Source organism: Heterodontus francisci, chromosome 19 (genome assembly GCF_036365525.1).
Source record: "Heterodontus francisci isolate sHetFra1 chromosome 19, sHetFra1.hap1, whole genome shotgun sequence".
Classification (NCBI taxonomy): domain Eukaryota; kingdom Metazoa; phylum Chordata; class Chondrichthyes; order Heterodontiformes; family Heterodontidae; genus Heterodontus; species Heterodontus francisci.
The window spans coordinates 37,069,613-37,094,271 of NC_090389.1; positions in this window are offsets into that span (position 1 = coordinate 37,069,613).

The following is a 24,659-nucleotide window of genomic DNA, read 5'->3' on the forward strand; positions in this document are numbered from 1 at the left end:
CTGCACCATTTGATACTGGCCAGAGTCTGTGAGTGGGTTCCAGTCCTTGGAGATTTCCCCTTGGCAATGCTCCCTAATGCCAGCCTTTGCTTCTCAATGGTTACAATGTCAATCTCTTCTCCTGAGTCACTGGAGCACGACGAAACACTGCCTGTTGACAAAGAACTTTCATCATCTGAATTTGGATCTTCATTCTCTTGGTGTGGCATCTCTGAGAAGGGGCTGATACTCTCCAAACCAGAACCACTGAGATCCTGGAAGAACTGTGACTCAAGTGGCACAGTGGTGCAGTGGTTAGCACCGCAGCCTCACAGCTCCAGCGACCCGGGTTCAATTCTGGGTACTGTCTGTGTGGAGTTTGCAAGTTCTCCCTGTGTCTGCGTGGGTTTCCTCCGGGTGCTCTGGTTTCCTCCCACATGCCAAAGACTTGCAGGTTGATAGGTAAATTGGCCATTATAAATTGCCCCTAGTATAGGTAGGTGGTAGGGGAATATAGGGACAGGTGAGGATGTGGTAGGAATATGGGATTAGTGTAGGATTAGTATAAATGGGTGGTTAATGGTCGGCACAGACTCGGTGGGCCAAAGGGCCTGTTTCAGTGCTGTATATCTAAATCTAAATATAAATCAATCTCAAACATCTGTGAATGAATTGATCTATTGATTCCCGTGGCTTTTGCCTATAGGACATCAATTCCAGGCAATGAATTCTAAAATTCACTCTTACCCAAAGCTGATTTTCTAGCACTTTCCATATCTTTGCGGGATCTTTCTGGTTCCCTTCAGATAAGCCAGAGGTATTTATTCTGTATAACCCCTCATTTCCAACTGCTATCAGTATTTTCACATCTGGCTTCTCTGGTCTGTGAAACATAACTGCATTCTTTGTTTAAAAAGTTTGAACTCAGATAGGATATCAATGGCATTCCAGTTCATGCTGGGAAATTTGATATCCATCTTCCTGCTCTACATTTAATTTTGCTCAGCTCTGTGTGTGCCTTCAGCACTGTATTTATTATGAATTTTCTATTTGTGGTTTAAAACTGGTTTTAAAACTTGTTCCATTAACTCTGTACTGTTTCCCTTTTAAGAAATTCCTTTATTGAGTCTAGCTGCTTTGTTGGAGTGTAATAGGTGCTTGATAGTGCTCTCTGTTTATTTTGCTTTCAGCACTTCAGCTTGCATGTTTCCACAGCTGTTCGATAGGCAGTTCAAGGGTTTTCCCCTTTGCTTTTTTTGCTAGAGAGGGTTTATGTTCTTCATGCATGAGTGGTTTCATGATTTTTTTAACTTTGTCTGCGTAAGTGGAGACTCTGCAGTGTTCGGGGCTTCCCGTGCATTTTTTTCTTCGGACGCGTCCTGTAATGGCGTCGATCTCCATCAGCCTGAGAGAGGAATTGGGTTTTCCACTTTTTTTTCTCTCTCCCATGGAGCCTTTAAAAAAAACAGTTTTTTAAGCACTTCAGAGCATTTTTTTAAACCAAGATTTCTCGACCGTCAGCATAATGATTCACCCGATAACAGAAATTTATTTGCAGCTTGTCATTCAGTGTTCTGTCTCCCACAGCTGGAGGTAAGTTGTTTTCTTCTTTCCACTGTTTGGGCCAGTATTTCCTTCACTCTTTTCAGGTACTTGTTTTAAAGTTTCTTTACTGGTTTGCTGTTTTGCTTGTGGTCTTCAAGGTTATAGCTGGTCTTTTCACCACAGCTGCCACCAAGTCATGTGTTCTTTGTGTTACTTTGAGCAACATAATGAGGTACATGGATTCCAGTTCCTTGAAGATCTCGAACAGGTTAATAACAGCTAAAATAGTATATATGCAATACAGAACAAACTATGTACAAAAGATTTGTCTAGGGTGTTACAGTTGCAGAGTGACTATGGTTTCTAGTCACATGACTACATCCTGTACCTAGCTCATTAGCATACTGCATTCTTAAAGGGACATCACTCTTGAAGTGATCATACAACAAACCATACTACATACCCACTGGAGGGCAGATCGATTGTAAATCTGAATTGACCATACATTGTTCAGGCAGTACTCGTTCGGTCCATCTATTACACACACACACATAAATACATAATCAGGCAATAGAATTTGATACTTTGAGAAGGCCATGACTAGTCCATTTCCCCTGGAACGTTTTGTGTGTGTTTCCAGTAACTATTTTACTAGAAACTCCTTCAATGTAAAATAAAGCATATCTTCTCTGTATTAAATTATGTTCTGCAGGTTGGTAGAAAGGATGCATTTTGAAGGATGCTAAGATATTAGATTGGAAAGAAATGGTATGCAATAGTAACTTATTTTATCAATGTAGATAGGGCTATGGAATTAAATATGTTGATGTTAAAGGTGTTTCAGAATGTCAGTAGAAAGAACAATCGTGTTATAAATGAGCTATAAAAATTGAGAATGTTACTTAAGGAATTGAGATGTTTGTAATTGCATCAAACATGGACTCATTATCATGTTATAAGCAGATTATGAATCCATAGCACTATCTAAGGTATTAAAAATACTAAAGATATAGAACAAGGTAGTTCTCAATTAGCACTGCTGTTCTCAACCCCCTTTGATGTATAAGGCTTGTTGAGTATAAAAAGTATATGAAAGCAGCACTGAGTTGAGAACTTGTCTATTACACCCTGAATGGGACTAATGGTATATCACTTTCACTTACATTTGTTCTGCAATTTATGTTAATGGCTCTGGCTCTCAGTTTCAGACCTCCTTTTGATCAAAAGAAGTAAATGAGTTTCATCTTCTATACTTCCTCCCAATCTTCACTGCAGCGCTGCAAAAAATGATGCTTTGGATTGAAGATAAATATTGATACTACATTATAAACCATAAAAAGACTTGCATTTATATCGCACCCTTCACATCATCAGGCAATAAGTTCCCACAAACAGCAATGTGATAATGTCCAGATAGCTTTTTGAGTCAGAGGGGACAGTGTTACCACTGAGCCATGGCACAAGCACAAGAGGACTGGCAAAGGTAATGTAAATGGGAAAGGACAGCCAATCTGTGCAATATTTTAGCTAATTGATTTGCCACAGCACATCCTGGAGAGTGGTGTCAGGTGCACTCTCATTGCCAGATGTACTTTCGTTTTTTCTTCTCTTTGCTCACCCAACACAAAATTCTTCCAATGAAGAAAGCATCCAAACTGATGAAGTAAGTGATGGTTGCTGTGATCTTCAGAGAAGCTTAGATTAATACTAGGTGCTGTGAGTTCAGGTCCCACTCCAGAAATTTGAGCATAAAATCCAGGCTGATACTTTAGTGCTGTACTGAGGGAGACCAGCACTGCTGAAGGTCCTGTCTTTCAGATGAGACAGTGGGCGGAATTTTGTGAGGCCGTTTGGAGTGGGAATCAAGACGTGGCAGGCCAGAGAATAGCGACGGACATGCCTGCCCGGAAATCCAACGTTGCGACATCTGTTCCGCATTTAGTCAGCAGCAGGAAAGCTTCAAGATGGTGTCAGCGGTTCAACACGGCAGAACTGCAATTTGAATTGCTGAACATGTCGTTGCAATTGATTGCGACTTAATGGAGGGGTTTAGAACTAAGTGAACAGCAGATGGCCCTCATGTGCCTTCGGATTCCCGGCAGTTGAAAGATGTTGCCAATGAGGCAAAGCCTCAGTGACTCGATGGGAAGGCAGCCATGACCAGCACTGGATAGGAGAAGAGGGGGAGCAGAGGCCATTGTCGGCCTCCAGTACTATGTACTCTGCACAGGTGGGCTTGGTCTCGGGTGACAGTACCAGGTAGGCTTGGTCTCCGATGAGAAGGTCGGGTGGGCATACTGCTGGGTGTTGGACTGGCTTTCAGCAAGGGTGGGCACTGAGCGCAATTAGCACATAAACCAAGAGAAGTAGCAAAGGCAAAGATGCCAAGGCAAGTTCGTCTCTTCAAGGACAGTGCTCTGTAGGCCTACTGATCAGCTGGCATGTGTCTCATACACCCTGTCTTTGTGGACTCCCATAGCATGATATAGTGCCTCAAATGGAAGGAGGGACAGGATGCAGCTGCACCTGCCCATGAAGCTCCATGACGAGAGAAATAACAGCCGAACATGCCAAGAAGAGTCCAACAGTGCCAGAGAGCGTACTGGACTCCACTCAGCTACCTCCAAATGTCCAAGCGGCATTGTCAGTGAAGACTGCTCTACTGCCATCACCAACTTATGTGCCTTGCTGCAGGTCAAGTTGCAACCTGTGGGAATCGGTGCTCACCCTATGCCAGTGGCCCTGAAGATCACCGTGGCACTCAACTTTTACACATGTGGATCATTTCAGGGATCCACTAGGGACATGTGTGGGGTCTCCCAGGCAGCAGCCCACCGATGCATCAAGGAGGTGACCAATGCCCTGTTCAAGAGGGCCGGCGACTATGTGCGCTACCAACAACCCTGATAGTCAGGCCGAGAGGGCCATTGAATTCAGGGTCATCACTGGATTCCCCCAGGTGCAAGGTGTGATAGATTGCGCACATGTGGCCATCAAGGCTCCAACAGTCCAGCCAGTTGCATTTATCAACAGGAAGGGCTTTCATTGAATCAATGTTCAACTGGTCTGCGACCACCAGACAGGTTTCCTGCAGGTGTGTACCCGGTCCCCGGGAAGCAGCCACAACACCTACAGACTTCGACAGTCCCAGGTGCCACAGCTTTTCAGGCCCCCCGCTCACCTTCAGGGATGGATTCTCAGGGACAAGGGTTACACATTGAAGACATGGCTACCTACACCTGTGAGGAACCGTCACAATGCTGCAGAGGAGAGGTACAACACTTGCCATAGCTCTGCCCGAGCAACTATCATGCAGGCCTTTGGGCTGCTGAAGATGAGATTCCGGTTCCTAGATTGATTCAGTGGAGCCCTGCAAGATACCCAGTGAGAGTCTTGTTAATCGTGGTGGTGTTGTGCTTTGCACAATCTAGTACAGCGGGGGCGGGGTGGGGGGGGGTGGTTGGGGGTGGTGGGCCTAGCATAAAGAGGGCATGATTGATCGCCAGTCCTCAAACGATGAGGATGGAATGAAGGAGGCTAATGAGCAGGCAGCACTGGATCTTGAACCCCTTGACCGGAGGCCAGGCACAATAAGTGACAGGCCAGGGAGGCAAAAGACAGTCTCAATAATTACCCGCTTCCAGCCACCATGATGGCCTCTCAGAGTAAACTCAATAAAGACTCACCTCAATGTACTCAGTCTGTCGCCTCCTTTCTATCTGGATGCTGTGCCTAGAGCCCAGATTAATCTCCCACTCTGGCACATCTGAGATGCTTAGGAAAGGAGGGCTGAGCCTACACTGGAAGCCCAATGGGGAAGGAAGGACAAAGGCAGCATCTCACAATTAAGGCATGAAAGAATAAGCATTTTTCAACAATGAAAGTGAACTGTAAGAATGATGGAACTTTATAACACAATACAAATGGCAAATGTCAAACACCCATGAAAACACAACGTGTTTAGGTGCTTTTCTTTATATGTTTATGAGTGCTTCTACGTTTTGTGTCCCCTGTGAAAGCAGCTGAGCTGGAGGCAGGCTGCTGATCATGTAGCCCCTTGGCCTGTTATGACTTTGGCTGCCGTCCTCTGGCTGCCTGAGCCCTGGAGGGCCCCGGCTACCTGAGTGTTTCCTGCACAACTGCAGGACTCTCGCCAGGCATTGTGGCTACTAGAGCTGGGCTCACTGGTAGAGGGGCTAAGGAGCTGCTGTCCACACTTAGAGCTTCCGGAGGGGAATCCCCAGCTGTGGAGGTCAGCCTCTCCTCTTCTCTTTCAAGGCTCACTTGAACCTCCCTGCTCACCAGAGAAGGACGAAAACCTGGAGAAGACTCCAGGCGCCTCGTCCTTCTCTCGCCTTGCCACTGCTGTGTTGAGCTCATGGCCAAGAAGATGGTGTGCAGGTCTGCACGCATTTGTGGGATCTCACTTTCCATGACAGTTGCCAACCTCTTCTTGGAGGAAGCCATGTGCTCACACGCCTGAGACATGGCAACACCCTTGGCATGGATGGACTCCTCCATCGTCCGCTCATGGCTGCGCATAGCCTCTGGCAGCTCCGCCAGATGTTGCCTTACTTCTCTCGCAACTCCAGCATGTCCTGTGCTGTCGACACCTGAGGCTCATCATCAACCTGGGGCTCAGCATGGGCCTGAACACTCACAGTCCTCTGACTGTCAGTGGCCTCGGCTGTCTCAGCCTCAGCCAGCTACTAGGGCACTTATGCGGAGCTCTAACCAGCTTGTGACCCTAATGCTAAGAATGAGCACAAACCCATCAAGGTGAAAGTATCTGCTCTGGTGGAAGGTGCAGTAGAATTATGTGACGATGCATCCTCTGACTGCTCCTCCTCAGAGGTTGATGGCTGTCCCCCTTCAGCTAAAGCCTCCTGTGGGCAGCAACCTGCATGAGAGAACACAAACATCTGTGGGTTAGGCTGTGCAGGTATTGTCATGCCAACCATGTGTTATATGGATCTCCAGAAATGTGTTGGATGTTGAATGAAGACAATCCTCACTCTCTAGTGCGGAGACTTCAGTCTCAGCATCCGCTATTAAGCGGCCACCCTGGGCCCCCGCTAGCTCCAGTGCCTCATCTTCAGCCATTGAAAGAGGCCGGATATCTACTATTCCTCCGCCAGTCTGCGAAGTCTCCCTGACATTATGGGCCTGTTTGTCCTGCAAGTGGAAAGAGGGACATAGTACGACTTTGCAGGCAGAGCAACAGAGCAGTTCTGCTAGTGGCAGCCTCTCATCCGCTGATGGAGTTTCCTACATGGCTGCTCCCCACATCCACTCTGAAGGGACATCATTGGGCTGAGCTGTGAAAGAAGGTGGCCTGGTGCTGAGATGCATCCATGCATCTGCCAGGATGTGCTGATGCCTAACCCCTTTGCCATCGCCTGTAATGGTGACTCCCTCCACATGTCATGCTGCCTCCCACATAGCCACATGCAAGCCCCAAAGAGGAGAAAGATATAGAAGACTCACCTTGGTAGAAGTAGGTAATTGACTCTCTTCCTGTACCAGACTCAGTTGTATTGAGTGACCCCACAGCTCCTGACCTCCTCTGAAACCTCCATCTAGGTTTTCTTGGTCAGGTGGGAGGATGTCTTCTAGCCATCCCTTGGAAAGAGACCTCCAACCTTTCCCTTACAGCCTGGAGGAGAATCTCCAGGGAGGCACCGCTGAACTGTGGGGCCACTCGGTATCTTCTGCCTGACATCGTCCCTGTTGGCTTCCAGAGAGCCCCTGGTCTTTTGAGGCCGTGGTCAGCAACACAGCAGCACAGCGTGTCCAGCCTGGGTGGTCAGTAGCAGCAGGACAGGAAGTCCCGGCAGGGGGGGAGGGATCAGCAACACAGCAGCACAGGGAGTCCAGGCAGGGGGGGGAGGGATCTGCAACACAGCAGCACAGGGAGTCCAAGCAGGGGGGGGAGGGATCTGCAACACAGCAGCACAGGGAGTCCAAGCAGGGAGGGGGGGGCGATCAGCAACACAGCAGCACAGGGAGTCCAGGCAGGGGAATCAGCAACACAGCTGCACAGGGAGTCCAGGCAAGTGGGGGGGGGGGGGGGGGGGTGGGGATCAGCAACACAGCAGCACAGGGTCTTCAGGCAGGTGGGGGGGGGGGGGATCAGCAACACAGCAGCACAGGGTCTCCAGGCAGGGGGATCAGCAACACAGCAGCACAGGGTCTTCAGGCAGGTGGGGGGGGATCAGCAACACAGCAGCACAGGGAGTCCAGGCAGGGGGGGAGGGATCAGCAACACAGCAGCACAGGGTCTTCAGGCAGGTGGGGGGGGGGGGGGATCAGCAACACAGCAGCACAGGGTCTCCAGGCAGGGGGATCAGCAACACAGCAGCACAGGGTCTTCAGGCAGGTGGGGGGGGGGGGGGGGGGGGGGATCAGCAACACAGCAGCACAGGGTCTCCAGGCAGGGGGATCAGCAACACAGCAGCACAGGGTCTCCAGGCAGGGGGATCAGCAACACAGCAGCACAGGGTCTTCAGGCAGGTGGGGGGGGGGGGGGGGGGGGGGGGGATCAGCAACACAGCAGCACAGGGAGTCCAGGCAGGGGGATCAGCAACACAACAGCACAGGGAGTCCAGGCAGTGGGGGGGGGGGGGGGGGGGATCAGCAACACAGCAGCACAGGGTCTCCAGGCAGGGGGATCAGCAACACAGCAGCACAGGGTCTTCAGGCAGGTGGGGGGGGGGGGGGGGGGGGGATCAGCAACACAGCAGCACAGGGAGTCCAGGCAGGGGGATCAGCAACACAACAGCACAGGGAGTCCAGGCAGTGGGGGGGGGGGGGGGCGGGGATCAGCAACACAGCAGCACAGGGAGTCCAAGCAGTGGGGTGGGGGGGGGGGGTGGATCAGCAACACAGCAGCACAGGGAGTCCAGGCAGGAGGGGTATCAGCAACACAGCAGCACAGGGTCTCCAGGCAGGAGGGGGATCAGCAACACAGCAGCACAGGGAGTCCAGGCAGGGGGATCAGCAGCACAGCAGTACGGGGAGTCCAGGCAGGGGGATCAGCAACGCAGCAGTACGGGGAGTCCAGGCAGGGGGATCAGCAACACAGCAGCACAGGGAGTCCAGGCAGGGGGATCAGCAGCACAGCAGCACAGGGAGTCCAGGCAGGGGGATCAGCAGCACAGCAGTACGGGGAGTCCAGGCAGGGGGATCAGCAACACAGCAGCACAGGGAGTCCAGGCAGGGGGATCAGCAGCACAGCAGTACGGGGAGTCCAGGCAGGGGGATCAGCAGCACAGCAGCACAGGGAGTCCAGGCAGGGGGATCAGCAGCACAGCAGTACGGGGAGTCCAGGCAGGGGGATCAGCAACACAGCAGCACAGGGAGTCCAGGCAGGGGGATCAGCAGCACAGCAGCACAGGGAGTCCAGGCAGGGGGATCAGCAGCACAGCAGTACAGGGAGTCCAGGCAGGGGGATCAGCAGCACAGCAGCACAGGGAGTCCAGGCAGGGGGATCAGCAGCACAGCAGCACAGGGAGTCCAGGCAGGGGGATCAGCAGCACAGCAGTACAGGGAGTCCAGGCAGGGGGATCAGCAACACAGCAGTACAGGGAGTCCAGGCAGGGGGATCAGCAGCACAGCAGCACAGGGAGTCCAGGCAGGGGGATCAGCAGCACAGCAGCACAGGGAGTCCAGGCAGGGGGATCAGCAGCACAGCAGTACAGGGAGTCCAGGCAGGGGGATCAGCAACACAGCAGCACAGGGAGTCCAGGCAGGGGGATCAGCAGCACAGCAGCACAGGGAGTCCAGGCAGGGGGATCAGCAGCACAGCAGTACGGGGAGTCCAGGCAGGGGGATCAGCAACACAGCAGCACAGGGAGTCCAGGCAGGGGGATCAGCAGCACAGCAGTACGGGGAGTCCAGGCAGGGGGATCAGCAACGCAGCAGCAGCAAAGTCAGGCAGTAAGGCAGCAGTTTAAGCACGACTGGCAGAGATTTAAATATGGCGCCAGCACCTGTGTTCATCTCTGCTGACAACAGAATTGGTGTCTCGCCACCCGCCTGCATCCTCCAATGGCACAGGCCCCGCTTGTTCTGCATTTAAATGGGCCAGCAGCCACATGATTGCAGTCGGCTGGCTGAACACGTGACAAGCGACGACAACACCCACTTCCGGATCTGTTGCTGCAACTCACAACAGGCTCACTAAATTCAGCCCGTTAAACCTCATAGGTGGACACAATAGATTCCATGGCACTATTTCTCAGAAGAACAAGGGAGTTCTCCTGGCCAATATTTATCCCTCAACTAACATCACTAAAACAGATTATTTGGTCATTAACACATTGCTGTTTGTGTAACTTTGCTGTGTGCAATTTGCCACAGTACACCATTCTCTACTCTTCAAAAGTACTTAATTAGCTGTAAAGTACTTTGGAACATCCTGATGACATGAAAGGTGCTATTTAATAATTATATAATAATCATATAATATTATATAATAATTATATAATATTATATAATAATAATGGTTAATAATGCAGTAGCAATATTTATCTTCAATCCAAGCCATCATTCTTTGCAGAGCTGCAGTGACATTTGGGCAGAGGTATAGGAGATGAAAGTCATTTAATTTCTTTGATCAAAAGGAGGTCTGAAACTGACAGCCAGGAACAATAACATAAATTGTAGAACAAACTTAAGTGAAAGCAATCTACCATTATTCCCATTAGTAGTGTAATAGACAAGTTCTCAACTTAGCACTGCTTTCATGTACTTTTTGTACTCAACAAGTCTTATACATCAAAGGAGATGCATTCTCACTAAATGTACCAGGGCAACCACTGAGCTGTAGCATTCAGCTGAAGAGTCTAGAATCTTGATGAAAATAACTGCCATCAGGCCAATCCTAATCAGGTGTGATTTTCTATGATATGGTTCCCAGAGAAGACAGGCAGCTGTTTCTAGCCACAGACGACCATTATTTCTGTTTTTATCGGTAACTGCATGAGCACAAGAACAGCATTCTCTTCAGTCATTCTTCTAAATACTGATAGAACACAGGATTCCTGGACACCTCACCGGACCCAGATGATAGACCAATACATTGAAGCTACTCAAATCGAAGTACTGTGCTATTAACAGGTACTGAGCAATCAAGACTTGAGAAATTGCTAAAAGTGTTCATTGATGGCTGCATGAATGTATCCATCTCAAATCTATGTCCACAGTAAAGTTCTTACAGACAATATATTGAGAAAGATCAGAAAAGTGGGATAAGACAGCAACAATAATTTACAATTATATCATGCTTTTAACAGCTGGCACAACTGATCTATAAAATTCTAAGAGATGTTTGCAAATTTAAAATTTCAATGTTGTATGATTGCATCCATGTCTGTTTATCTCTCTCTGCCTCTCTCTTTCTCAAACTTGTCACTAATTAAAAAGATTATATTTTCTATTAACAAAGCACGGATGACACTAATTACAATGTGTTTACCCCAGAGGCTTTCAAAATTCAACCCAAATTAAGGTGAAGACAGATATTGGGGCCAATTTTAACTGAGGCCACCTGATATAAATGGAGCAGTAGCATCTTGGTAAGGGGTCTTTAGATCTGCTTCAAACAAAAGGCCACTTTTGATATGTAAATCAGGGTCTGAAATACATAGGACCACAATTAAAATCTTGCGGTACAAGTGAGCAGATCACGTGTGTGCATGCTTAGTATGTTTGCACTGGCATTGAGCGGCCCAACCAGAGATATTTAATGGACTGAAGCCAATTTCATCTTGTATTCTTGTGGGGCCAAGAGGAGCAGTAATACTGTATCTGAACTCACTAAAAGAAAAACAACTGACCACAGATTTTTAGCCAGAGAAAAGCAATCCGTAAATAGAATTAAATTTATGAGTTGTTTATGCACTGTACTAGTCAGTGGGAGAGGGAAGCATGGAATAGTACAACGCAGGAGGAGGTAATTCAGCCCATCGAGTCAAAGAACTATGACAGATAATGAACAGATAAAGCAGGAAGATATAATGGAAAATTTCAGATGAAAAATTAAACACAAATATAATTTTTTTAAATGCTGGTGTGCTTTTGCCAAATCTATAAAGGAGCATAAAAACAAGAAATGCTGGAACCACTCAGCAGGTCTGGCAGCATCTGTGGAAAGAGAAGCAGAATTAACGTTTCGGGTCAGTGACCCTTCTTCGGAACTGACCCGAAACGTTAACTCTGCTTCTCTTTCCACAGATACTGCCAGACCTGCTGAGTGGTTCTGCATTTCTTGTTTTTATTTCAGATTTCCAGCATCTGCAGTATTTTGCTTTTACTATAAAGGAGCATTCTTGGTTTACTGGAAAATATAGGGTTCTCACACTCAGTATCAAGAAACACACTGTTAAAAGAAATGGAGGAAACAAAACACAGCAATATAGTAAACAATGAGGAGAATAGTACAGATTTCAGGAGGAATTGACAAACTGGTAAAATTGGCAGATACATGGCTGATGAAATTTGACTCAGAGAAGTGTGAAGTGTTCCTTTTGGTGGGAAGAATGAAGAGAGACAATGAACTAAATGATATAATTTTAAAGGGAGTGCAGGCACAGAAATGCCTAAGGGTTTATGTACACTCTTTAAATGTGGTAGGATAAGATTGCAAAGCTTTTAAAAGGCATATAGGGTCCTTGGCTTTATATAAAGAGGCATTAGAGTATGAAAGCAAGGAAGTTATGCTAAACCTTTATAAAACATTGATTAGGCTCCAGCTGAAGTATTGTGCCCAATTCTGGGCATGATAATTTAAGTAAGGATGCCAAGATCTTAAAGAGGGTGCAGAAGAGATTTACCGGCATGGTACCGGTGATGATAGACATCAACTATGTAAAGAGACTAGAGAAACTGGAGTTGTTGTTCTTAGAGCGGAGAAAGTTAAGGGGAGATTTGATAGAGGTGGTCAGAATCATGAAGTGTTTTGATAGAGTAAATAGGGTGAAACTGTTTCCAGTGGCAGAAGTGTCGGTGACCAAAGGATACAGACTTAAGGTAAAAGAACTGAGGTGGCATGAAGACAAAAAATTGCACAGCGAGTTGTTATGAGCTGGAATGTATTGCCTGAAAGGGTGGTGGAAGCAGATTCAATAATAACTTTTAAAAGAGAATTGGATAAGTACATGAAAGGGAAAGGTTTGCAGGGTTATGGGGAAAAAGCAGGAGAGTGGGATGAATTGGATAGCTCTTTCAAAGAGCCAGCAAAGAGACGATAAGCCAAACAGCCTCCGTCTGTACTGTATCATTCTACGATTCTATGATCAAAAGTTTACAGTTGACTAGGTATCAGTCTGAGCAAAGGAAAAAATAACTCAGCTTTGAAATTTTATTTTATCATAAATCAATAATCCTGGATCTCATAGATGGGCATTTATTGTTTTATTGCAGGTTCTAGCTCATTATTGCTCAGTTGCAACAGATCATGTAGTTTTATTCCAGATCTGCCTTCAGAACCAAACCTCAGGAGCTTCAATGTTGATCCATTGGTCTTGAATTTAGTCACTGCATGAAATGGATATTAAGCATCCTGCTAGGCCATTGCTATACTTAAAAAAAGCAAAATCCTTTTATCTGTGTTTCACTGATTGAAGTCTTAATTGCTTCTTAGTTGCACCTCATTAGTTACTCCCTAAGATTAAATGATTTACCACATGGAAGTGGTTAATTTAGTCAGATGCTAATGGATTTATGAACTACTCAACTGTAATTTTAATTGTGTCACTGCTATCTCTGAAGAAGGACCATTTATATTTCTGATGAAATGGGGGGATAGATGCAAATCCTTAGATTTTACTATAACTAAATTTCTAAATTAAATTTATGAGTCCTGTATCTAGTGGAAGGGAGTAGGAAGAACAGAAAGAAACATTTACGAAAATTGGAAGAGAAAATGGTTGGGGGGGTGGGGGGTCATTCATTGCCCAGGGATTCCAGCCCCCTTAGTAGTGCACCGCAGCCATGCAAACATTAATATAATTTTGAGCTATCTATTAAGGAATCATGACTGCGAATCAAATGAGATATAGCTAGAATTGTACAATATTTTATAGACCACATTTGTATTAAGAGAGAGAATAGATTGCATCCAGACAATTCCTGGTCCTTGAGCTATTAATATAGATTGAAGCAGCTTAGTTTATTCTCAATGAAATAAACAAGGCCAAAAGGTAACAAAACTAAAACAAGAAATGCTGGATTCACTCAGCAGGTCTGGCAGCATCTGTAGAAAGAGAAGCAGAGTTAACGTTTCGGGTCAGTGACCCTTCTTCGGAACTGACAAATATTAGAAAAGTCACAGATTATAAACAAGTGAGGTGGGGGTTGGGCAAGAGATAACAAAGGAGAAGGTGCAGATTGGACCAGGCCACATAGCTGACCAAAAGGTCACAGAGCAAAGGCAAACAATATGTTAATGGTGTTTTGAAAGACAAAGCATTAGTACAGATTAGGTGTGAATATACTGAATATAGAACATCAGCAAGTGCAAACCTGAAGAAAAACAACCTGAAAAAAACAGTGGGTAAGCAAACTGAACAAACTAAGATGAAATGAAATAAATGCAAAAAATGTAAAAAGGAATGCAAAAAAAAGGAAGAAAAAATAACTAAAAATGACTAAAAATGAAAGTAAAGTGGGGGGCTGTCATGCTCTGAAATTATTGAACTCAATGTTCAGTCCGGCAGGCTGTAGTGTGCCTAATCGGTAGATGAGATGCTGTTCCTCGAGCTTGCGTTGATGTTCACTGGAACACTGCAGCAATCCCAGGACAGAGATGTGAGCATGAGAGCAGGGGGGAGTGTTGAAATGGCAAGCAACCGGAAGCTCAGGGTCCTGCTTGCGGACTGAGCGGAGATGTTCCGCAAAGCGGTCACCCAGTCTGCGCTTGGTCTCCCCAATGTAGTATACTGTATACGCTGCTCACAGTGTGGTCTCCTCTACATTGGGGAGACCAAGCGCAGACTGGGTGACCGCTTTGCGGAACATCTCCGCTCAGTCCGCAAGCAGGACCCTGAGCTTCCGGTTGCTTGCCATTTCAACACTCCCCCCTGCTCTCATGCTCACATCTCTGTCCTGGGATTGCTGCAGTGTTCCAGTGAACATCAACGCAAGCTCGAGGAACAGCATCTCATCTACCGATTAGGCACACTACAGCCTGCCGGACTGAACATTGAGTTCAATAATTTCAGAGCATGACAGCCCCCCACTTTACTTTCATTTTTAGTCATTTTTAGTTATTTTTTCTTCCTTTTTTTTGCATTCCTTTTTACATTTTTTGCATTTATTTCATTTCATCTTAGTTTGTTCAGTTTGCTTACCCACTGTTTTTTTCAGGTTGTTTTTCTTCAGGTTTGCACTTGCTGATGTTCTATATTCAGTATATTCACACCTAATCTGTACTAATGCTTTGTCTTTCAAAACACCATTAACATATTGTTTGCCTTTGCTCTGTGACCTTTTGGTCAGCTATGTGGCCTGGTCCAATCTGCACCTTCTCCTTTGTTATCTCTTGCCCAACCCCCACCTCACTTGTTTATAATCTGTGACTTTTCTAATATTTGTCAGTTCCGAAGAAGGGTCACTGACCCGAAACGTTAACTCTGCTTCTCTTTCTACAGATGCTGCCAGACCTGCTGAGTGAATCCAGCATTTCTTGTTTTTGTTTCAGATTTCCAGCATCCGCAGTATTTTGCTTTTATTAAGGTAACAAAACTAGTTACATTGTTAAAAGAAATTGAGAACTGGAAATTCTTTGTTCTCTACTTCTTATTCAGCACAGTACTCGATAATGGGACAGGGAATAACTACACATGATCACGATGGAAGTTTAGGAAGGAAAGGTTAAATAAATGGAATAGTTGTAATTTATTATTTTTCCAATATTAAATAGAGAACTTGATGTCAGATACAATCTAATAAAGCAGAGGAGACCGTAAATTTGAGAATATGTAGTCCAGACTAAAGAAGGTGGCCTATGACTGTGGATATAGAAAAAGGAACTTGCATTTGCATCTTCTTCTTCTTTGGCCTCCTTGTCTCGGGAGACAATGGGAAAGCGCCTGGAGGTGGTCAGTAGTTTGTGGAGCAGCGCCGGGAGTGGCTATAAAGGCCAATTCTAGAGTGACAGACCCTTTCACAGGTGCTGCAGATAAAATTGGTTGTCAGGGCTGTTTTGCAGTTGGCTCTCCCCTTGCGCTTCTGTCTTTTTTCCTGCCAACTGCTAAGTCTCTTCGACTCGCCACACTTTAGCCCCGCCTTTATGGCTGTCCGCCAGCTCTGGCGATCGCTGGCAACTGACTCCCACGACTTGTGATCAATGTCACAGGACTTCATGTCGCGTTTGCAGACGTCTTTAAAGCGGAGACATGGACGGCCGGTGGGTCTGATACCAGTGGCGAGCTCGCTGTACAATATGTCCTTGGGGATCCTGCCATCTTCCATGCGGCTCACATGGCCAAGCCATCTCAAGCGCTGCTGACTCAGTAGTGTGTATAAGCTGGGGATGTTGGCCACCTCGAGGACTTCTGTGTTGGAGATACGGTCCTGCCACCTGATGCCAAGGATTCTCCGGAGGCAGCGAAGATGGAATGAATTGAGACGTCGCTCTTGGCTGACATACGTTGTCCAGGCCTCGCTGCCGTAGAGCAAGGTACTGAGGACACAGGCTTGATACACTCGGACTTTTGTGTTCCGTGTCAGTGCATCATTTTCCCACACTCTCTTGGCCAGTCTGGACATAGCAGTGGAAGCCTTTCCCATGCGCTTGTTGATTTCTGCATTGAGAGACATTTGCATCACACCTTACATAACCTCACAATGCACTTCACAGCCAATTAAATACTTTTGAAGTATAGTCACTGTTTTAATGTAGGGAAGCCGGGCAGCCAATTTATGCACAGCAAAGTCTCCCAAACACCAATGAAATAAATGACAACATAATCTGTTAATAACAATGGTTGAGGGATAAATGTTGTCCAGGACACTGGACAGAAATCTACTCATTCAAATATTGTTATGGGATCTTTTACATCCTGTGACAGCAATCAAAGTGAATGTCCCCTCTAAGTTGCACAGCTGCACAGCAAACGGAAGTTCCCATGCAGACCGTACATAATTCAGCCCCCATAATCTAAAGGGGCTGCGCACTTACAGAAATCACCCACGCATTCAGAACAAAATTTCAGGGAAATTTGGACTGGTCATCTCCTCCAAAACATGGTCCCACAATACTGCACTAAACCAATAGTCCAGATTATATGCTCAAGCCTCTGGAGTGGGGCTTAGAGTCATAGTGTCATAGGGTTATACAGCACAGAAACATAAACTTTAAACTCAAAGGCAAGAGTGCAACCACTTTGTCAAGACTAACACATGTCAAAAGGAAAGAGTCAAGGATCAAACCTTGAGGTACTCCGAGGTGATTGTGCATGGGTGAGTGGAAAAGTTCGTCTTGGAGATGCACTTGCATTTAATAAGGTAAATCCTGAATGTTACTTCAAAATAAGACAACATAATAAGAATAAGAATAAAGGTCATATTTAGAAATTAGTGAAAAATAAATTTAGAACAGAATCCAGAAGGAAATTCTTCTTACAAAAAGTTTTAAAGGTGATCTGGAACAATCTGCCAAGCAGAGTTGAAATGCTGCAGACTTGAGGGGCATTTGAAATTGAATGTTAGGATGGAACACTAGGGAGCTTTCTTTGCATCCCTATGCTTTGATGCCATATTATGGGCTGAATTTTATAAGCTCGCCGCCGAGAACTTGAAAGAAGGTGCGCGCACACGCAACTTGTGCGCCGCTAAGCACCTGCGATATTTCGTGCGGGGGCTCATTTAAATGGAGGGGGTGGAACGGCCATCCCCAATGATGTAGAGGGGGCAGCCGCCTCCGTCCCAGCAATGGCATCCGGAGCCACCGCACAGGCACCAGCGCCATTTTTAAAGGACTTCAGGCCCTTCACTTTCATTTACATTTTTTAACATGCCATTTTCATACTAACTGCAGAAAAATTTTAATTTATCTTTGATTCCCCTCTCCCACACCTCCCCCCGCCCCACCGACATCTCATTTAATAAATTGACATGCCCCCAAAAAACCACTTTTGAATATGCCAAACTTTCACCCCCAACCTTAGAACCTTTGACCTTCAACTCCTTCTCACCATCCCCACAACCAATCGGAGTGGTTTCCGCATTCCATCAACAGCAAACCACCCCCCTCGAACGGAGATCCGAAGACACGGGAGTTCTGGCCACCGGCCGGAATATCAGCATGGGGCACCCATTGGGTCCAGGTGAGTTAATTTACATGTATTTAAATTGATTATAATATGCAAATGAAGGCTCCGCCGTCAAGCGACGGGGAGTGAGCGGGAAGGGGCCGGACCGAGACCTCACTATCGCCGATAAAATGCGACGGAGCCTTCCCAGCGTCAGGGGTCATGGCGGGACTCTCCTGGAAGAATTTTCCGGGCCCCCCCATCATGATCCCCAAAGTCAGAGGGGTGGTAAAATTCAGCCCAGTTTCTACATATTATAAGCAGAAAATATCATTCTTCTCACTGAAGTTTACTAATATTTCCTTCTGTATTAAATACTGATATTCCTAAGCTATGATTCATGCTCCTGTCATGAAAACAACTCTGATATATGACACTTTAGTATCACACATACATTACCTATAACTTTACCTGGAGAAGAAAATTTTAAAGATTCTCTCAAACAGAATTTCTGCATAGCCTCTAAAGACTTGGACTTCTTTTAACACTAGAGAAAATGAGGATGTATGATAAATAAAAGGGCTTATGAAATTTTATACAAAGGTAACCAACTTGAAACACTAATTCACAAATTTGAATGGAAATTAATGTATTCCTTTTTATTAGCCATCTTTATGTCCTGTTACAGATATGGAAAAGGTGCACTAAACTGAAAACAGCCAATTTTCTCCAAATATGGCATTTTAGTTGCAAAACATCCACAGCCAATTCAAAGTCTTGACATATATTGAGGGGAAATTAGCATTTTTTTGTCCAATTAAGAAAAAAGTCACACAATACTGCACTATTAAAGTTTGGATTGATTCAAGAAATAAATTATATCACTGAGTATTGTAATTTTCTGTTTCTTAACTTTTTCAAAGTTCAATAATCTTGAAACTAAGTCAGATCCATTGGCCAGAATTTTGCTCTCCCAACAGGAGCAGGCTGGAGATGGAGCGGGAGGGCGTGTAAAATTGAGGGGGAGGCAGGGGGTGCCATTCTCATTGCCTTCCTGCCCCTGCTACAAATCTATGAGTGGCGGGGAGGTGACAAACTGCCCACCCGCCCCAGACCAATTAAGGCCCTTAAGTGGCCAATTAATTGCCACTTAAAAGCCTCCTCCCACCGACAGAGCAGCGGGCGGGCAGCTCAGCACCTCAGGTGGCCACCCAATAAAACCTGGCGGCCACCTTGCAGGCTGGTGGAGGCCGTCCTGATCTGGCACCCTGTGCCCCATGGAGAGGCCCCCCACGACACAAGCCATCCCCACTGAAGAACATAACCACCCCCCCCCCCACCCCCCACAACTGACTGCCCCCGCTTTGCTGGGGCCCAGCGAATTGTGCCCGGAGAGGCCCCACACTAACCTTAATTCTGGGGCCTCGTCCATTGCTGCTCCTCTCACTGGGTGCAGTCCCAGCAGTGGCCACCGCTCTGAGTGCCGCTGGCAGCTCTTGGAGATGGGACTTCCTGTCTCAGAAGAGCGGAAGTCACGCCTGAGGCCAATTAAGGGCCTGGACTACATAAAATCACAGTGCGGTTCCCAGACCCGGCGGAGGCAGGCTTGCCACTTACATTTAGACTGGTGGGCAGGGTCTCCGCACCAATGTAAAATTCCGGCCATAGTTTATAAAAGAAGTAAAAGAAAATACTGAAACTGCATACAATCTCGATTAACAAAATTTGTAACTGTTTTGCATAAGGCATCATGATCGCATGGGACAGGTTAGATAGACCACCAGTTGGTCTTTTTCTGTTCGACCTTGTGATATGTTAATATATGCATTTTCACTTTACAATTTAAAAAAAGAGTTAATTGTACAATCAATGATTTGTGATGCACTAAAACAAAGGGCAAAATGCTTTAATCAGAGAGAAGTACACCGTTGTTTTAAAATTTCTGACCGTTTCATAAGGTATGTAATTTTCCTGAATCACTGCAGCAAACGTTTAGAACATAATTTGATGTTAAATACTGGGAACCTGTGTCCTAAAACTTGCTGTACCTCTTCATTTTCTTTCATGATAGAGCTCTTACCAGCCTCAGCAAGTAATCATTGGAAGTGTAACTTGAAAAAACTTCACAGCACTGTTTAAAATTATAATAAAGAAATAACTACTTTATAATATTTACTTTATTATTCTGAAATGCATCTAATGAAAACTAGATTGTTGTACTAGACCATATCATAGAAATAGGAGGAGGTCATGCAGTCCCTCGAGCCTATTCCGTCATTCAGTGAGATCATGACTGATATGAGACCTAACACCATCCTTGGCTGCACATCCCTTAATACCCTTGGCTGGCAAAAATCTCTCACTCAGATTTAATGTTATTGATTTAGTTAGCATCGTCTGCTTTTTGTGGGAGAGAGTTCCACACTTCTACGACCCTTTATGTGAAGTAGTGTTTTCTAACTTCTCTCTTGAATTCCATGGCTCTGATTGTAAGGTTATGTCCCCTAGTCCTTGTCCTTCAAACTGAGCCACCTATGAGGATAACAGCAGCAATATCATGGCAAACACCATTACGTTTAAGTTCCTCTCCCAAGTCACACATCATCCTGAGAAGGACACAGACTGGTCATTCCTTCATCATTGCTGGGTCAATATCCTGGAATTCCAGACCAAACATCACTGTGACAGCACAGACCAAAACAAGGATTGCAGCAGTTCAAAGACAAGGTCCATTGCCACCATCAAGGGGCAACTAGAGATGGGCAATAAAGGCAGCCTTTCTAGCCTTAGCCACATTATAAGAGCAAGTTATAGAAAAATAAAATACTTCTTTTGACAAAAGTCAATACAGGTTTATATGATTTCAATCAAAAACCATGGATTGAGTAAAGGTAATAATCTGATCTCAGGGTTCACATTATCTTCAGAAACTACTCAAACTTTGCTATTGTCTCTTATAAGGTTATCTTATAAGATTGGAACTCACTCATCATTTATTATGTAGACCTGTTGAGTGGTGTGAACGATGGACTATAATACAAACTTGAGGTTCTGATTAAAATTTCAGAAATTATACAAGCTTCCTACTCATGGTTCACAGCACACTTTAGGTCCAACTATATATTTCATATGTGCAGCACAGAGTATAGTGTATGATGCCTGTGTCCGAAACAAAAACTGATGAATTCAAAAGGGGAAAAAAAGAACTTTCAAAGCTGGAAATCTGAAATAGAAATAAAAGCATTGAAATATGCAGCTGCTCTGTTAGGATCTGAAAAGAAAAAAAAAATTGATTGGGGTGGTTTTGGGTAGAGACCCTTCACTACAATCTAAGTTTCTTACTTTAGATACTAATGAGTGTTTTCAGCTTTTTTATTAATATTGTTGAGCTAGTTTCCAATATTGCAGTAACCTCTTAGATCTAGTTAGACAAAAAAAAAGTGTTTACGTATATTGTGCATTACGTGTTAGAATGATCAGCTAAGCACAAAATTACTGTTGTGTAGAAGGAATTGTAAAAGTGACTGAAAGCCTCTTTCACAATAAAACAATAAAAACACACCTGGCATGATTAAAGTGCACAGCATGAAACTGTCAGCAACAGTAAACTGCAGTATAATTGCTCAAATTATTTAAAATAATGGTGGCATTCTACAGTCCCCAGTGGAATTAAAATTGCTGAAAGTGGTAGTCGTGACACGTAAGAAAACATAAGTACTGTGCAAATTTTTTAAATTTGTGTTTCTTTCTCCAAAGGGATTTGCTTCCTCCTGTGATAATGTTAACATAAAACATATTTAGACAGAGTCTTTTCAAGAGAAAATGATGCTGGGACAGAGAAAACTGCCTCCAATAAACAAACCTAGAACATCTGCTGTACAAATTAAAGTACAGATTTAAATCCCAGAAGGGCAAAGTGGGCATATGACACTGTGAAGAAACATGATTCAATTCTATAGCATCTGAACTTAAAGTAAAAATCAAATCAGATGTAGAGACAGCTAGGCCTCTCGTCTGGTAAATGAAATCTTTGGATGCACATTCATTTGGGCCATGACAATATGTACATTAGATGTTCACATTTCCAATTCAAGCTGTGTAAACTGCTGTTCCAACATTGCAACTGTTTAATCGCTTCATGAACACATTTAGTTATAGAGCCAGTGACTGGCATCATACCTGTGAGTGTACATTTCCCAATAACATTTTCTCAACCTTTTGAATTTTATCTAAGAGACTGGATTATTCTGTGAGCAGTTTCGCTGCAATGCTGCTCGGATGAAAAAAATAAAGAAAAATATCCTGAATTAAAGTGCAAATACGCCAAATGTTACAATTAGGATGTGCTCAACAACAATCTTAAATTCCATATTCTTTAATTTTATTTGGGGACAGAACTATAAAATACTATTTCTGAATTAATTACTAATTGGCACTATTCAATCAATAGTTTATTTTTAAACTGGGGAAATATAGAGTACATATGGCACAGCCTATCTACAGTACCATATTCAGATAGGGCGGGAAAGTGAAGTTGAGGTGGAAGATCAGCCAAGATTTTATTGAATGGCAAAGCAGGCTCGAGGGGTCATTTGGCCTGCTCCTATTTCTTCTGCTCTTATGATGTTATTAGGTACATAACATTCCCAGTACCAAATACAGTTTTATTCCTATGGTGTATGGAGGATGCTTTCATGAAGAAGAATTAAAAGGTCAATGTGTTGAAGCTGTTACATGTTGTAATGGAATAATTGGGTCATGTCCATGGTTCCTCATATGACAAACTTTCCAAACTCAGCCATGCTATCTCAGAAAGACATGTAAATGAGGCTAAGCAGTTCCCCGAAGGAAGAGCACAAAAATAATAGTGTCACCCGGGCAGTTTTTTTTCCATATTTCCTGAGGCTTGGTAATACAAAGAGATTCGGGTACGTTGGTCATCTTCAATGCATTGGATATGGCCCAAGAAAACTTAGAAAGAGGATGCAAAAATAAAATAGAATTTAAACACACAGACAAAAATATCTGCCCAGCACTCAAAACACAAATGGTCACTTTAACAGGAAAGAATATTTCTACTCAATCTTAATGATAATCGAAGGCTTAAGTTTCCTTTATTGTATGGATTTTGGTGAACTTGGCTAAACTACTGCTACCAGCTATTCCCTTTGCAGCAATTCAACAGAAACAGGAACAACATAACTTTTCAATTAACATATCTTAATTATTTGAAATTCAAATAGATTGCTTTTAATTTTGTCCTATTCATTTCAAAATCATACAGAAGGTGTGTTTAAAATGCGTCACACTTATCCATGATACACATTATTGAATACTCCACAAATACTAGCAAAGGAGCAGAAGCAATTCAGAGGCTCACAAAATATTTCAAATGCAAAAATGATTAAGTAAATTCTCTACAGCCTACAGTATCATAGGTGAATCAAATAATGTAGTGATGACAGTTTAAATACATATTGTATTTTTCCTATCGATTTTACATTTACCAACCTCAGCCTCAATATTTTGCATATAAATTATCTAGCTGTTATTAATGGAAAGTTTATTGAAGCTCTTGTTTGTTTTATTGTGACACACGATATGACATGAAGAAAGTTGCAATGTGTAGCACAATTTTGAAAAATAACTGTTTTCTGATCAATTGACATCTGTGACCTTCAGAATATTTTTCATTGGCTTCTGTAGTAGCAGCCTATCTAACAAGCCTTCCCTACTTACCTCAGGGGCTTAATGTCCAGCAAGAGCAATAATAGATTGAGACCCCCTAATATCACATATATAAAGAGAATAAAATCAATAGTTTTAATTTTAACATTTAAACCTACCATTTTCAACTGCTGAGCTCAGCGGGTTTTAATAGGCACAACCAATTCCTTTTTATTGTTTTAATTGTTTTAAGCTTAAAGTCAATCATCTTGTGTCACAGCTTCCTGACAGCGTTAAGACAGCATGCATTAAATGACTTGTATAAAAGGATAGTGAGATTAAAAACCACAATGTTTATTCAATACTGGAGGAGCTTGATGGATCTGTGTTTCTGGTATATTATAAGTGTCTCTCACAAGGTCAAAGGCTAATTTAAAAATCTTGCAGATATAAAATACATTATTGCATCTAAAACCTGTTTTACAGAAGAGCAATATTGTATTGGAATCTTGGCTGACATTTTGTAAAGCCCGCTGAGGCGGGGTCGGAGGCAAGGGGGCATGGGGTATCGTGACGGGTGGCGGGGGGTGGGGGCCCCAGCGATCTTCCCGGGGACAGAATTGGTCGACGACGGCCTTTCCGCCCAGAGGCCAACTGAGATCCTGAAGTGGCCTATTAATGGTCAATTAAGGGCCTCTTCCCGCCTCCACTGGGATCTTACCAGCGACAGGGGACTCCTTTGCCTCGCGGGGAGGATGCCTTGTAAAATGAGGCACTCTCCTTGCGGACTTGGGAGGGGTCTCGCTGTCGTGTGCAATTTGTGGCCCAAGGAGGACTCCCGCCAGCAATAACTTTACCCTCCAGGAGCCCCCTCCCCCTGGATTATATGAGCACAGCCCCACCTCCCCTCCCCAGGCCCAGACTGGCCCCAGCGACCAACCTCAGCTACCCCTGTTCTGCTGTTCCATCGTTGGGCCTGAGTCCCAGGCCTCTGCAGTACCAGCAGTGGCTACCGCAACAGGTGGCGCTATCAATAATGCTAAGCTGCCGGCCCTCTGATTGGCCGGTAGCTCTTGGAGGCAGTATCCCTGTCCCTTTAAAGTCTTTAAAGGGATAGGGATCCCGCCTCATGAAACTTTGATTTGATTGCTCTGGGAGGAGTGGGGTGGGGGGGGGGGTGGTGGGGCACGAAAAGGCAGAAGCAGGGCCCCT